This window comes from Microtus pennsylvanicus, chromosome 8 (genome assembly GCF_037038515.1).
Source record: "Microtus pennsylvanicus isolate mMicPen1 chromosome 8, mMicPen1.hap1, whole genome shotgun sequence".
Taxonomy (NCBI): Eukaryota; Metazoa; Chordata; class Mammalia; order Rodentia; family Cricetidae; genus Microtus; species Microtus pennsylvanicus.
In genome coordinates, this window is record NC_134586.1 from 85,536,842 (window position 1) to 85,553,535 (window position 16,694).

The 16,694-nt window shown below is 48.4% G+C and overlaps 1 protein-coding gene across 4 annotated transcripts in view; it reads right to left on the minus strand.

Annotated features, from left to right (window-relative positions):
• Positions 1 to 16,412, minus strand: part of Klhl29 (kelch like family member 29) — a 304,814-nt gene extending 288,402 nt beyond the window's left edge. For 2 of the 4 annotated variants that reach the window (XM_075983970.1, XM_075983969.1), the window contains exon 1: positions 15,822 to 16,412. The gene's annotated coding sequence lies outside the window, so the exon portion shown is untranslated. The remainder of the gene's footprint in view (positions 1 to 15,821) is intronic. The other 2 variants (XM_075983972.1, XM_075983968.1) reach the window with 1 other exon arrangement.
• Positions 16,413 to 16,694: the final 282 nt, after the last annotated feature.

Sequence of the window (16,694 nt, forward strand, 5' to 3'; positions counted from 1 at the left end):
CCTTTCCTGGGTCGGATTCAGAGGCAGAGTCATTTCACACCCTGCTGATGGGATCCCTTATTGAGTCACACTTTTTAAGAAACCATCCTTATTTGCATGTGACGACAGCTAGCATGGTCAGAGAGAAAATTCCCTGGGTTTGCCGTTTACCACCCAGGACAACTGCGAGCCGGGCTAGGAGCTCGGGATATGGTCCCTGGCTGTTCACTGGCTCTTCTGCTTGTCAGCTTGTTGGGAATGGTACTGGCTTCGCCTAGCCCATCTTAGACATGGCAGCCTTTTCTCTGCTTCACGTTATCCAAACTGTACTAGGCAGACATTGGCCTAGATCTTTCGAGGAACATCAACCAGAGATGGATTATATACAAAAGATGAGGCCGCCATTTACCCCAGGAGCACAAGGCAGGCCAGCACAAACTTTCCTTCCTTCCTGGGAAGCAGCCACCTGTATCAGGGAGTCCCTACCAGCCTACAAGGGTGAACAGGACCCTAGCAGGCAGACAGGCTAGCAGGAAAGGGGGCGGAGCAGGGGAGGTGAGTCATTTCAGGCAGTAAGCTAGAGGCCACCTTCCTCAGCAATGACGTTACAGTTCAGAGATGTCAACCTGTGAGACCATCCCCCAAGTCAGTATCTCCAGTGCAGTCACCAAGTGTGCTAGCCTCCTGAGTGTGCTTCAGCATCCTGGAGGGCTGACGTCTCAGGAGTCACGCACAAGTGTCTGGTCCTCTGCTTGCCATCCTTCTAAAGAGAAAAACTGACAAAATGTCTTTACTCCTGAGCAGGCAGCCAGACTCCTTAAGCCAAATAAGAAAGTGGTTGGACCAGGAAGGATTGAAGCGAAAGGGCACAGGAGAACTGACGGGGTGGTGAGAACCTTTTATTGTTTTGAATGATGATCACGTAGGCATCTGCAATTACTGAAACTCGGTGTAATGAACATTCAGATCTATGGATTTCATTATATTGCCTCGACTGTTACAGAATAAATCAAATGAATACATGTCCAGCACAGTATTGCAATGAGGTATACAGCAACTACCACATAAATGTTGTTGAACTCTTGAACTTATTTCTCCCCAAGATGAATTCTGAAAATAACGCAATTAGAGTCAACTTGGGGATCAGTTGGAGACACGGCTCAGTGGTTAAAAGCATCGCTGCTCTTCCGATGAGCTGGGTTTGATTTCCAGCTCATGAACGTTTGTCAAATCGGGTCCTGGAAGAACAAACACCTTCTTTGGGCCTCCTTAGGTACTGCATGCAGGTGGTGCAGTTACGCATGCAGACAGAACATGCATGCACATAAAATAAAATAAAAAATAAATCTTAGTTTAAAAAGAATCAGTTGGGAATATTTGGAAACCTGTTTTTTTTTAAATCACAATAAAGCACAAAACAAAAACAAAAAGATCTAGGATTTCAGCCGTTTTGAAATGTACAGTTCTGTGGTCTTAAGTACACTCATCTTGCTGGGTGAGGATCACTACTAGCCTTCTCCACACACATTCTTTTTTTTTTCCAGACAGAAACTGTAAATCCATTAAAGAGCAGCTTCCTGACTGCTACCCTTCTGTCCCTCTTCTGCGTACCTGGCTAATTTACGTACCTCATACGAGTGGACCCACAGAGCATTTGTCCTTTGGGGACTGGTATTCCAATCACAATGCCCCTGCATTTCACACATGTGAGAGAATTTCCTTCCCTCCTAAGCCTGGATGCTATTCGTCTCTATGCAGGTCCAGCATCCTGTTGGTCCATTTATCCACTGATGGGCATGTCTTACTTCTGCCTTTGGGAATCACAGATGCTTCTGCGGCTATGAGCCACCCTGGTGTGTGGGACCACAGGCCCGCCTCAGCTCTCACTTCTGTGTGGTACATGCTCGGAAGTGGAACCGCTAGATCAGAGGGTAATTCTAGGTTTAGAAACCATGGTATTTTCCACAGTGGTTGCCCCATTATGCATTTGGACCAGCAGTTGCCTGAAGCTTGCCATTTCTCCACATCCTTCCTGACCCTTGGTAAGTTCTGGTTCTGCTTGTTTGATAACAGCCATCTTAAAGTCTACCAAGTGACATCTCACGGTGCTTCTGGCTTGCATTTCCCTCATCATTGAAATGTCAGAATATAATTTTGTGTACCGAGTGGACGCTGACCTATCTTCTCTGGAGGAATACGCACTCACATCTTTAGGACATCCTTTAATCACGTTGTCGTTGGGTCAAAACAGTTTTCTTTGTAACCAGGAAGTCCTGAGAACAGAATCCTGCCCTCCCTCCTGCCACATGTCCAATCTCTACCTGACAATCGTCTGTTCACACTCCTTCTCCCCGTTCTTGGTCCCAGAGCACACATGGGTCACATCTTGCAGAGAAACAAGATAACGAGGTGAACAGCTTTCCCTGTTTCCCAGCCCCGAGGAGAACCAAGTGGCCAGGTGTCTACTCTAGATAGTACAAGAAAAAAGGAAGTGTCTGGAGACCAGGAATTCTGGGAGGCAAACCAAGAATAAAAACAACAAGCCCTTGAATTGTGACTTTGCAGTTCACTGAGTGCCCACCCACCCCTGAAGCCTCCCTTAGGATTTCTAAAGCCAGCTTTAAATTCTCTAGTGGGAGCCAGAGCAGGGCCAAGGCTTTGGAATGCCCTGGGGTCTCATGGCTTGGAAGGAGAGCTCACCAGGGTCTCTGTGAGCTAGAAAGGAGAGCCCACCAGGGTCTCTCCTGGATTGGAAGGAGAACTCATCAGGGTCTCTCATGGATTGGAAGGAGAGCCCACCAGCGTCTCTCATGAGCCGGGAAGAGAACCTACCAGGACTAACAGCCAAGAAACAAGGAGTCCATCACCTTAGCTAGAACCAGGGCTGCAACCCTTGTTTGAAAACACAGCTCACAGTCAGTCTGGAGCTGATGCATCTTTATCTTAGCCAGACTGCAGTGAGGGCTGCTTTGGGGACACTGGTCTGCCTTCTTCCTCTTTTCTGTATCCCAGTCCGTGGTGCCTGCCAGTCTCACAAGCCAAATCTTTTCTCTCTAGGGAGCTCTGTCTTCTGTCCCATCTGACCTCTAAACCAGGGCTGCTTAAGCAGACCTTGTCAGACACATGGGGCGGGTGAGGAAATGCCTTTCCCTGTCATAAGAGAGGCAGAGATCATACAGAGAAAAAAAAAGTGACTTCTTCAAACATGGTTTCCAGGAAAATCATTTTTTTTCTCCTCTGGGGGAAGAGGAACCGTTAGGTCTTTGTGCCATTTCACTGTGGAAAAAGCCAACTGCCTCACACGGCACGAAGAGATCCCCACACTCCCTTCGACAGCATGCTGCGTGGACTGGTGGCTCTGGCGTGTCCCTGTGGCACATCGAGGCTTCAGCAAGAGCTATGCTCCTTTCACAGTTGGAATATTTTTCCAGTTTTGATGATTAAAGCTGGCTGGAACAGCATGAACCAAATAGATTATAACATTCCACTCGCAGAAGGCTCTTCACTTAAAGGACAGGCTGGCTATGATGCTGCTTACGGCCTCCTGGTCTAACGAACATGGCTTCTAAACGCGGTCCTTGCACCCACATTCCACGGCCCTCGACTTTTGCTCAGAAAACCTCACTCTCTGAGTGAGGTCAGCATCCATTTCTTTCTATCCCTCCAATGCAGCAAATTCAATGACAAATAAGCCCTCCTTATACCAAGGGTTCAAGGCAAGGCATTTTAACAAATTGGCCTCTGTGTGAAAGTGGGTGGGTATATTACAAACCACCTGGGCTAGGATCTTCAGGGTCATAGTAAAGAAACCAATGGGCACGCATGTGAAGGCCGAGCACACAACCTCCTCGCAGTTACCAGAAATGCTAATCACGCGCTGGGCAGGAGACAGCAGGCAGCTGCCCTGCTAAATTGAGCACTCGTGGCCAAGGCAGAAGTTAGCCCACCTGTTACCCCAGTGGTGGAAAACCTAGCTTTGATAATAAGGGATTCCAAGCCCCGAGTGTTCTAAAATCCTGCCCATGCTTTGACAAAACAACCGTATCTAGATTTTTATGCTGTTCTCTGCCCCTAACTGTGATAATCAGGGGTGGCGGGAGTTTTTTTATTTTAATTTTTAAAATTTATTTAGAAAATGTATTCGTTTTTATGTGTATGGGCGTTTTGTCTGCATGCATACCTGGGTACCTCGTATATGTTTGGTGGACTCAGGGGCCAGAAGAACGTGTTGCATGCCCTGGTCCTGGAGTTATGGACAGTTGTGAGTCACTATGTGGATGCTGAGAACTGAGCCTGTGTTCTCTGGAAGAACAACCTGTTCTCTTCATTGATCAGCCACTTTTCTGGCCTCTTTAATTTTTTTCTTGTTTGTTTGTTTCTTTGAGACAGCCCTGGCTGTCTTGGAACTTGCTCTGTAGACCAGGCTGGCCTCGAACTCAGAGGTCCACCTGCCTCTGCCTCCCTAGTGTTGGGATTGAAGGTATGTGCCACCACTGCCTGGCTTCTCTTTAATTTTTTTGAATGTGTGTGTGTGTGTGTGTGTGTGTGTGTGTGTGTGCATGTGCGTGCTGTGTTTCTTTTTTGTTCCACGCATTTTGTTTCATGTGTTCACTGTGTGTATAGGGGTATGTTTGATGTATTCACTGTGTATAGGGGTATGTTTGATGCATTCACTGTGTGTATGGGGGTGTGTTTGATATGTTCACTGTGTGTATGGGGGTATGTTTGATGCATTCACTGTGTGTATGGGGGTGTGTTTCATGTGTTCACTATGTGTATGGGGGTGTGTTTCATGTGTTCACTGTGTGTATGGGGGTGTTTCATGTGTTCACTGTGTGTATGGGGGTGTTTCATGTGTTCACTGTGTGTATGGGGGTGTGTTTCATGTGTTCACTGTGTGTATGGGGGTATGTTTGATGTGTTCACTGTGTGTATGGGGGTGTGTTTCATGTGTTCACTGTGTGTATGGGGGTGTGTTTCATGTGTTCACTGTGTGTATGGGGGTGTGTTTCATGTGTTCACTGTGTGTATGGGGGTGTATTTCATGTGTTCACTGTGTATATGGGGGTGTGTTTCATGTGTTCACTGTGTGTATGGGGGTGTGTTTGATATGTTCACTGTGTGTATGGCGGTGTGTTTCATGTGTTCACTGTGTGTATGGGGGTGTTTCATGTGTTCACTGTGTGTATGGGGGTGTGTTTCATGTGTTCACTGTGTGTATGGGGGTGTGTTTGATATGTTCACTATGTGTTGTGGGAGCTGCGGGGCTGTGTCCCTGGCACCTGGCCGCCCACATGGCTTATGTTCCGAAATAATTACATGGAAGCTGTATTCTTTTAAACACTGTCTGGCCCATTAGTTCCAGCCTCTTATTAGCTAGCTCTTACATATTGAGCTAACCCATTTCTAATAATCTGTGCAGCCCACTAGGTGGCTTACCAGGAAAGATCTTAACCTGCGTCTGTCTGGAGTGGGAGAATCATGGCGACTCCTTGACTCAGCTTCTTTTTCCCAGCATTCTGTTCTGTTTACTCCGCCTACCTAATTTTATGTCCTATTTAAGGGCCAAGGCAGTCTCTTTATTTAACCAATGAAATTAACACAAGCCAGAAGACTCTCCCCCATCAACTATGTATATGGGGGTATGTTTGATGTGTTCACTGTGTGTATGGGTGTGTGTTTCATGTATTCACTGTGTATATGGGGGTGTGTTTGATGTGTTCACTGTGTGTATGGGGCAGTATTCATGTCCTCCTCTACCCGATCTCTGTCTTATCCCTGGAGCCAGAGTCTCTCACTGATCCAGGAGCTTGCCATCTTTAGCTAGATTAGCAGCTGTCCCCTCTCCAACCCTTCTCCAGCACTGGGGCACATATGGCAACACACAGCTTTTGGCAAGAGTACCGAGGACCTAAACGCACGTCCTCCTATTTGTACAGCAAGCTTTCCTATCTACCGAGCCACCTCCTGTAGATTTTGGTTTGTTATTATTTCCGATCTGTTAAGAACTGATACGTGGCGTTAGGGATGTGGCTCAGTGCCTACTATGTTTGATCCCCTGAAGTTAGAAAATCAAACAAATGTGAATGTGGTCCTACTATGCACAGCTAGAACACTATCCACAACTCAGTTGAAGTGAGTTTCGTGTTGCTCCAATTGCTCTCTGCCTCTTCAGTGAGAGGAGCCATTGACTGAGTTCTTGGCCACCAAAGCAATGTTAAATGCAATCCTGGTCTCTAATAGCTCACTCTCAATTTACCTTGGCACCAACTATTTGGAAAGCCACCATTGCCGACACCTTTCCACTGGCTTGGAGAGACGGAGCAATGATAGCAGCTGAATGGACCCCGGGGGTCAGGGCAACATTGCATTCACGAGCCAAATCTCCTCCCTGGAACATCTCTCAGTTTCTAAGTAGACCAGAAATTCTACAGTGTAGCTGACCGGTAAATATCAAGACGTGCCAGGCCAGGCCTGAATCTAATGACAAAGGCTCTCCTTTGTCCCTTTAGGACCACGAACACTATCTACCCAGAAAGAACAGCTTGTTTCCAGGACTTGGTATATGCCGGTGCTGTAATAAGTGCTTTGCAAATAAGAATTCGTTAATCCTAAAATGTTCAGTCCTCGGATATTCAGGTGAGCACCCCAGGGGCCTCTGACCTCAACGGAAAGGCACCAAAGGCACCAGGCAGACCTGAGCCTCAGATGCAGACCCACAAGCAAACTTTTGCTCAATTCAAAAGATAAGGGTAATAAGGTAATGTGTGAAGGCATTTGAAATTACAAAAGTAGCTCTGTTTCTTTGAGTTTATTTCCCCCTTGAAGAGAAAATTAACTGGACCTCAGCTTCTCACAGTGTCACCTGTGGTAATTAGCAAGAGTGTGGTTAAACATGGAGGATTCTTATTATACAACAGGCCATTTGTAGTCCTTTTAGAAGGCAGACTGGCCTTGTCCCTTCTCCATGGGCAGGCAGTTGTGTAGATGACACGGTTGGGTATCTCAAACCCACCTCCCATACTTGATCTGACCTTGGGCATAACTCATCCACAAAATGGGAATGACCTTACCCACAGCACAGGGTAAACAAGAGGATGAGGTACCACAAGACAAGGAGGATTCATTAAAGGCGCCTCGCTGTAAGCAGGAATTGCTCTGTGCTCAAGGTACCAAACACATCATCAGTAAGGTTCCCTCAGCAGCTGGGTGTAATGGCCATTGTGATTCAGAAGCCAGTGACTCCAGCTGGAAGAGTTAGCTGAACAGAGAAAGAGAAAGATAAAATTGTCTCACTTTTCTCAAACCCAAGCTTCACTCTTCCTGGACACTTGTTAATGTTAGTAAGTGACCAAAAACGAAGCTGTTAAGTCTCTCGTCCAGCTGAAGTCTGGGACTGGCATTGGTTTCTCAGAAAACAGCTGCAGCACCTTCACGTCTGGTTGTCTCTGCACCCTTTTTCTCAAACGTGGATGCCTTCACGGTTAAAAAGCCCCTTGATCTCCCTTCTATACACAGAGAAGGGAGGGAAGCAGGGAAGGCGCACTGCCTGGAGAAGAATACAGGAGAGGCTTGGTGGCCAGCCCAGAGGTGGCCAGCTACTGCAGTGGCCGCCCTGCCCCAGCACTGCCTGTGTTACGGCTTCCTCACAGGCTTGGCCTCAGGTCTGAAATGAATGTCCCTCTCCCGGTGAGGCTGGATGTACCTGAGTGGGAATCCTGCAAACACAACAGAGACAAAGCTGCGGTGTGTGCTGGAGGCTCTGCACCCGCCCTTTCCTGTCTCACAGAGGACTAATCCAAAGACTAAGGCCGGAAGAGAGGCAGACGGCAAACTACTACCTTTCTCCCGTGGTTTCTGTTTCTGCAATTTGTAGTGCTTTCATTTTTCTTTAAAAAAACAATGCTGTTTATGAAACACAACAACTTTTAAAATCTGCACGGGGAGGATGCTTGACAAGTGAGGCCGTTATGAAAGACGAGATTCTGTGTCGGCTCTCTGAAGTCCCAGATACCCAGTTATCACTGGGATGATGTAGTTCCAAGAGAAAATTAGTCTTCAAAGTCTCAAGTCATAAATCCTCCCAGATTCCATTTAGATTACTTAGAATTCATCAACAAGCATATTTAATAGATTTAGGCCCAAATATAGCATCTAAAATTCCACACAATGACAAACTCCGAATGTGTAACTCCACAGTCAATGAGTGAAAAGACAACCGAAAATGTATGCTTTTATATTTATTACCCGATACCTTCCCAGGGTTAAAACACACACATTTTCACTGAGGAATTTAATATCAGACACTGTGCTACCCCTGATATTAAAGCTGGGGTAAGTCCAGTTAGCCTTTTCTAGGTCTAAGTAGGACAAAGTGTATACTTGGTTCTCTCTATGTTGCTTTTGTCTTGGGGGCTATTTTATTTTACACAGACTCACTATGGAAACAGGTACCATTCAAGCCTATGAATTGTTCTCCTTTGTCTTCTAGGAATAAACGGAAGCGGGTAGACTGGTCCAAAACAAGCCCAACAGAGAATGTTGGCTAGACCAGGGCAACAGTCGTAGACCATTATTTTAAGGTGTGTTCTATATGTTTATGTTCTGGAACATTTGTTTAAAGATGTGCTGCTTTTGTTTACATTGCATTTGTTTAACTCTGTGAAGCAGTGATTCTTTGCCTGTCTAAAGCACCTGATGGTCTAATAAAGAGCTGAACGGCCAATAGCAAGGCAGAAGAAAGAATAGGTGGGGCTGACAGGCAGAGAGTATAAATAGGAGGAGAAATCTGGGAGGAAAAGAGCAAGAAAACAAGGAGAGGAGGACTCCAGGGGCAGCTACCCAGCCACAGAGTAAGAGTGATATATAAGTCAGCTATGGAAGTATGAAAAGGAAAAAGTCCAGAGGCAAATGATAATTTGGGATAATTTAAGTTAAGGAAAGCTGGCTAGAAAAAAGCCAAGCTAAGGCCAGGCATTTATAAGCACTAACAAGTGTCCACGTGATTTATTTGGGAGCAGGGTGGTGGGTTTCCCCAAAATCCAAAAGAGTAAAACATCTCACAGCAAACAGTCTTAAACTCATGCTCCTTCTAACGTTATGACTTACATAAAATATTGATTGGCAAGAGTGAGGCATGGTGCTCCAGGCCTTTAATCCCAGTACTCACGAGACAGAGGCAGGAGAATCTCTGTGAGTTCAAGGCCAGCCAGTTCTATGCTAGTCAAGGCTACATAGGGAGACCCTGGGTGAAAAAACCAAGGGGGTTAATTACCATAGATAATGAGGTACCTCCTCATACAAACTGGTACAAATACACTAAGCCCTGTGTGTACTATCACAAATGCACACAGGGCGGGGATGTGCTTTAGTTGATAGAGTGTTTACCTAGTTTGCATGAAGCCCTGGATTCCACCCTCAGCACCACACACACACTTGTGTGAGAATCTGTAGCTGAAGGTTCTGTGTTTGAGCTCAGCAGTGATGTGGCTAGGCATGGCTGGGCCTGTAGGTATAGGCCAGTTGCTTACCTCCGCGCTCCATCATTGTTTGTAGAGTGTGTGTAATCCCTACTTCGTGGGTTTGATACAAGGATTAACAATAATGTGTGTATAAAACTGTAATGTATGTAAAAAAACTAAAATATGGTGGGCAGCCATAACCAGAAGCTATTATTATTTGATTATTGGGGCTTGAGAAAGGTTTGCTGATTGAATAATAGGTAGATTAGCTGACCTCTGAAATCCACGACAACGCTAAAATTATGATACTAAAAATGGAATTAAATGTTCATAGCATCAAATCCACAGAGGGTATTTTGAACTGTTGGAATCGTGAGGCAAACCATCGTGCGCTTCTTGGAACTCACATCAGCATATGAGGGTCCCAGACTGCAGCGTACACACATGCACTGACTTATTAAAATACCTAGGGTTAATGTCTGGAGGGCTCAGTGTCTACTCCTCTTATTGACCCCATGACCTGCGGTCACCTCTCTGAATGGCCATGTTCCAGAGCTTTGCTACGTGGAGAGTCCCTCTGTGGGAAAGATTTGAACGGGGTTCCTTCAGTTTGGAAAAAAAAAAGAATTTAAGTTAATTTTTTGTGTGAATCTTTAAATAATATTAATTTTGCATGTATGCACTGCCGTGGCATGCTTTTGGGAGGGGTGAGCGACTGGCAGCAGGAGTCAGGGCTCTCCTTCCACCATGTGGGCTTCACAGCAGATGCCTTTGCCCATTAAGCCATCTCACCAGCCCAAGGGCGTCCCTTCTTCTAGCCCTGGACGGCTAATGTTTTCCCTTCCATTTTCAGGAACAAAGGCCTTGTGAGACAAAGGGTATGCCCAAGGTTGCACAAAGACTGGACTTCAACTCCTACATGACGTCATTACATCCAACCACTCTGTACTGTCACCGGAATTCAGTCCCCCACCCCACCCAAAGCAAAGCAGGAGAGACTGGGGAGACTTTCGAGGGAATGCACACATCAAATAGGAAAATCAAATGTCAGTAATACCTGCTGCATTTGATAGCTGACACTGTTTCGACCGACTGCATTCCTACCAAGGTCTTAAAACCAGCGTCCTGCGTTTGTTCGGGCTAACGCGGCAGAATGCAGTGGTCTTATTTCTAGGGATATGCCGTCAAAGAGTGAAAAGCCTCGTTTCAGAAGGTATCTACACAATCACATCTACTGCAGCATTCCTCACAGTAGCCAAGAGGTGGAAATGACCCAGACACTCACCAACAGACAAACAAAATAGGCACACGCCTGACGGAATACTAATCGGTCTTCAAAAGGAAGAAAACTGACATACGAGGCTGCGAGGATGAAATCCTGACCGTAGGATGCTAAGTGGAATAAGCCAGTTATGAAATGATACGTGTTTTAGTTCATCGACATGCAGTCCCTGAGATGGTCAGGTTGATAGAAACCCAAAATAGAATGGTGACTGCCCAGCAGAGGGAGAAGAGAATAAACATCCGCGTTTAAGGGGCAAAGGATTTCCAAACCATACAGGTGGAGAAGTTTCCGTGACCCATTGCTGAGCAATGTGAGTAGGAGTACCCCTATTCTGTTCACGTAAAAGCTGTGATGCTGGGAAATGCTGTGTTAACGTTTTAAACCATAATTTTATCAAGTGGCAAAGTATACATTTGTGTCTATAAAGACAAACAGACGTCTATATGTGTTTGTACATATATATCTCAAATTGGTCAACGACTTGAAGGGTTTCAAAACTTCATTAACATGAAGGCTAACAAGAGACACCCGTGCTGCCAGCGGCAGCCTTTAACATCTGGAGAGCTGTCCTTTCCCCCTAAACTGATCCCCCGTGTGCCCGTGCTCCAGGGTTCTCCTTCAGGTGTCTGAGTCATCTCTGCAGCTGCAGCATGGAATCTCGGAACCATTTCTATTGCACAAAAGCTACTAAGCCTCAAAGGAAGGAGCTCTCCTCCCCACCCTAAAGGTGGGAATGCCCCAGCACAATGACGCTGTTCCCAGCAGCAACTCTGCTGCGGCTTCTGGTGATCAACTATCTAAATGGAAGCTTCAGTTTTCCTGGTTTCAAATAGTTTCCTTGAAGCCTACCGGTAGAGTCTGCCTGCTGTTCTGATCCGGGCCTTGAGAGCAAGTATGCAGCCGCTGAAGGAAGAGTGTTGGAGTTTGATTTGAGGATGACTGTGATCTCAGCATTTTTTTTTTGCTCCTAGATTCTAGTAAGGAATTTTGACATATATTTCTATTTATTAATCAAATTTATTATCATGATTTTCTATGGTAAAAGCCATCGTATGGGAAATATCTTGAAGGAACCATACCACCTAATTGTTTAAGCATACCAGGAGAGGCCCTTAGATGTTTTTTTTTGTGAGCAATAAAAAAAAATTTCTCTTCTGCATCAAGTAGAAATAACTTCCCAGTTTCTAAACATTTGTGACGAGATGTGCCCTAGTGCCAAAAAGGTGTGGGGGAAGGGGGCATGTCTGTCTCATTCTCTGATCCTCGTTCACTGTAACTGCACCAGTTTGGCCTCATCCACAGCCGGCAAAGGCTGGATTTCTTATTCGTGGTGTTTCTTCCTCCTCCTACCCCGAAGTAGGCGCTTAGTTGACTGATTATAGAATCATAAGGTTGGCTATAATTCCATTTCTCCTTCTGACTTTGAACTTAAGTGTTCCAATTACTTTGCCCGATCCTAATAAGTCAGTAGCGTGCAAATGCTTGCCTTGATATTGCTGAAATATACAGGGCTGTGATTAGCATGGGATTGCATCATTAGAAAGCAAAGTTGAAAGCGGATGAGCAAAATCATCGCTTGCAGTGAAGTAAAACCGCCTGTTCCGAGGACTTACAATGTTACTGTGATCCTAGAGACACTTGGCACTATGACTAAATGTTATATTTGGGGGGAAAAATCCTCTGATGTTCCGGAACCTTCTGGCTCTATCCATTACTGAAAGAGAAAAGATCTTAGAGAAGGACAAGCCCACTCTAATACACAGCTTTGATGGCTCTTCAAGACCAATAGAGCTAAAGACACAAAAGAATCCTTATACCACAAAAGGGGATGGGGGAATGGAGAGAGGGGATAACAGGGACGAGGAAAGGGAGAGAAGGGTAGGAAGGAACTTCAGTCAGTTCTGTTAGAATAAAACATAAAGTTAGAAGGCTTTACAGCAAGCCTGTGGGATGAAAAAGAAAAACAATCTCTCTCTCTCTCTCTCTCTCTCTCTCTCTCTCTCTCTCTCTATCTCTATCTCTCTCTCTCTCTCTCACACACACACACACACACACACAAACACACACACTCACAAACACACGTAACAAATGAGATACTAAAAAAAAAAAACTACATCAGCACTGATGGTGTCATCTGAATTGACTCCTTTTCTTCTCTGTGTTACTGGGAATCATGTAAACTTTTGGAAACTAGGTAAGGGAGACCAGAAAATGCTTTCCATTAGGAATGAGCCACAGCCAAATCAAACGATAAGTGGAAGGGGGGAAAGATGGCACAACTGGAATTGATGCCAAAGATTTATAAGGTTGATTAAATAAACAAAGCCGGAGTGGATCGCAGTGGAAATGTCTGAATATTGAAATGGGCAAGATATGAATAGACTAATGATCTGCCTCCCTTCGACTGACAGTGTTGGTAACAGGTGTGACACTCCATCTACACCAGCATCTACGCGTCTAACATGTTTACTCCCAGGAAACAGGGGCTGGGTTTAATGATTCCCTTAGTAATCGCTTACAAGCAAAATACGTCTTCCAATATTAAAAGAATACGAACTCAATTCTCATCTACTTAAAAAAAAAGCAACACAACAAAACTGGCTTATGCATTTGCGTTCTGGATGTGAGGAGCCGCAGTTAGCTGAAGTCATTCTCTTGGGCTTTTCGGTGGTCTTTGTTCTAATAAAACCCCTCACAAAACTGAATTCTGGTGTGGCTTATCTCCCACACTTAGTATTTGGAGTGTGACCACCATTCATTAGAAACATAACTGAGGAGACCCAACATTAGGTCCCTACCTCCACCACATACAGAAGAAACCAATAAACCTTAATCTATTTGTTTCCATGGCTACCATAGGATGTTTTATTTCAGTAAAACTCTTAGGTATTTCGTTTGGATTGTTGCTTGCGAATGAAAGTTGGAGACCGATTCATTTCCATAACTATAGCGGAAATGGGACGACTGGACCAAAGACAATGTTTTTCTTCATAATGGACTAATAAGATCCTTGTGTAGAAAAGTTATTAAAAATGGCTAAATACATCAGCCCATAAGCCAAATTAAACATTATTAAATTCTTATAGGGTTTAAGGGCACACATGCTACTGATTTCCTGATCTGTAGCAAGGTGATAAATCTAATGCACTCCAGAACAATATATGGGACCATAGACACTATGACCCCACTACTCTAGACATGTAGGAACATACAGACTGGGTGTCAAATGCATGCATGACAACCAACCCTTAAATTATGTGTTTAGCAGATACGTTTTCTCTAAGTGTCAAGACGAACAATCTGTACAGTTGTTCAGCCCCCCTCCCCGCCCCAGTGAAAAATAATTAAAAAGTTAGCTCTCCATCTCCCCCCCTTAATTCAAATTTAAAAAGTCAGGAATGAGATAAGCTAATTAAATGTGTTGTCATTCATCCCGAACGGAAAGAATTTCTCAAATCTGCCCTCCCCAGCCTGAGTTGGCAGTAAGACCACTCGGCAGAGGAGAAACTCTGTAGCGACTAGACAAATGGCTTTAAAGAGAATGAAATGAGGATAAATACAGCTGTAACCAGGACTGATCCATCACAGCAAGAGGAGTCCGAATCCTAGCGTTGCTCAGCTGAGGAGGGGCTGGAGATTGCAGCGGCGGAGGAACCTGATTGTCCCAGAGCTGAGGAGTGGAAGTTTCTCGGCAGCCGCAGCCGGCGTCCTCCACGTCTAGTCCCTCCGGCGAAGAGGTCTCGCCTAACGCTACATAAATATCTGCGTTCACGATTCGCCCCAGGCGCACCGCGTCGCAAACACCACAGGGAAAGAGGATACGCTTCGCAGAACCGCGCGTGTGGCAGCAGCGGCTGTTCCTCACTCATCATCATCCCTGGGGACCTACAGGAGATCTGTCAACTGACCGCCGCTGCCTTTCGATTCCAGAGACCAGCGATGAGAGAGAACGTGCTTCTCAGAAGGCGGACCCAGGCATCCAAGACTCACGCTTTGCAGTCGCCCGCTCCTCTGAGAACAGCCGCAGGCAGGCGGTGCGTCTCTGCCTTCGCCAGGCGATGCACACCGAATCTGCCCCGGGAACAGGCTCGGACCGAAACTGGGCTCTGGGCTCCGCGATCTGGGCTGCAGCGAGCACGCCTCTCCCCCCTGGGGCCTGGGGCCGACACTGCCCAGCGCGAGCACCCGCGCGCGACCGCAGATAACCCTCCTGCTTTCGGCCAGCTCCAGGCCACGGAGACCCGAACGTGAGCCCGCGGCCAGCCCGCACCGCCGGTGGCAGTCCGGGCGCGCGGCCACACTCCTACCTACGTGTCTCCTGGTCCACTATCCCACACATAAACAACCCCTCCCCACTCGCCACCACCTCCCCGCCCTTTGCATCCCCGAAGCTGTCCTCCCACCTCCAACCCCCGGCTGGAAACCACAAGGTGTCAAGGGAATGAACGGGAGGTCACAACACGGGCTGTGTGGGTTCCATCCAGATGATTTTCAAGCTCTTCTACCTCGAAAGTTACTTGGGATCCAGTGAAGAAACCCGGTCTTCAAATGCTGGATCTGAGAACGCGAGGGGCAGACCCATCATCTAGCTTTCCTTGGCACACAGGCGCGCACCTCCCCAACCTGCAGGGCACACGGCCGCCCTGGGGACCAGCTCTCCGATGCTTCCTGGGCCCCCAGCACTGCTGGGGCCCTGGGCCGCGCAGGGGGAGGTGGCCAGGAGAGGGACGCAAACGGCCCAGCCCGGCCCAGCGCTACCCGGTTCCGTTGTCATACTCGCTTCTAGTACCTTTGACCACCGCGACAGTCCCTCCCCGCCCCCAGGCATTCCCTGCATAACACACCCGGAGGCAGGAAGTTTTTTCCCCCTTTTATTCATCCCCAGAGCAGCGCAGGCGCAAGGGTTTCTGCAGGCTTGCGAGTCCAGACGCGGGAGGCTTCAGCTCCAGCCGCCACTGCTGCCAGAGCCTAGCCCAGCATTCCGGGCTCCGGGCCCCGCTCCCAAGTCCTGCCTTGCCCAGTAGCTACCAGGACCCAAGGATCATCCCACACCCCCACTCCGCATCCTAAGAGCCCCAACCTGACCCAGCTCTTACCTGCGGCCGCGCCGCTCCGGTCCCGGCCCGACGCGCAGAGAGCCCAGGGTCGCGGATGGGTGCAGGAGGGCTGATGGATAGGGGACGGCGCCGGCGGGTAGCTGTAGCTGGGGCCGCTCGCGTCCTGGCCGGGAGAAACGGATCCAGGTCCACCTCCTCGCGTTCCTGCTCTCCGCCTTCTCCCCCTTTCCCTCCTCCTCCTCCTCCGCCGCCGCCTCCCGGCAGCCCAGGGAGGATGCCCGGGAGAGGGAAGTCAGTCTTTCTGCCTGTCAGCCTGCGCGGCTATGCGCGGTGCGGCGCGGCTCTCATCGAGGCGGCGGCGGCGGCGGCGGCTCCGGCAGCATCGCCCCCGCCCTCTCCCCGCAGCCGCGGCGGCCGCGGGGCTGAGGCTGGCTCCGGGCTCGGGGCTCGGGCTCCGGGCGGGGGCTGAGCTTAGGCTCGGCGATGGCCGGGGCTGCGGACGTGCGCTGCGGAGCCGAGGCCGGGGCTGAAGCTGCGGCTAGATCGGCGGTGGCAGAGACAGCGGCGACGGCGGCGGCGGCGCGGGGGTTGGCGCGGCCGCGGCGCGGGGACCATGCTCCCTTCTGGCTCGCTCCTCTCCGGGTACCGTCTGCTTTAGCTGCGAGGGAGGCGGGCTTCGGCGCGCAGCCAGGGGCGGGCGGAGCCAATCACGGGCGCCCGAGTAGGCGGGGGCGGAGGGTGGGGGAGGCGGGGCGCCCCCGGCCCGGCTCAGCGCTCGGCTCCCGGGGCCCCAGGGATCGCCGGCAGTAGCGCGCCTGGCCCCCGGCTCAGTGCCAGCGGGTGTGTCCATCGTCGGTCCGCCGCCCCCGCCCCCTGCGATGACTCCCGGCTCGCCCGGCTCCGTGGCCGCAC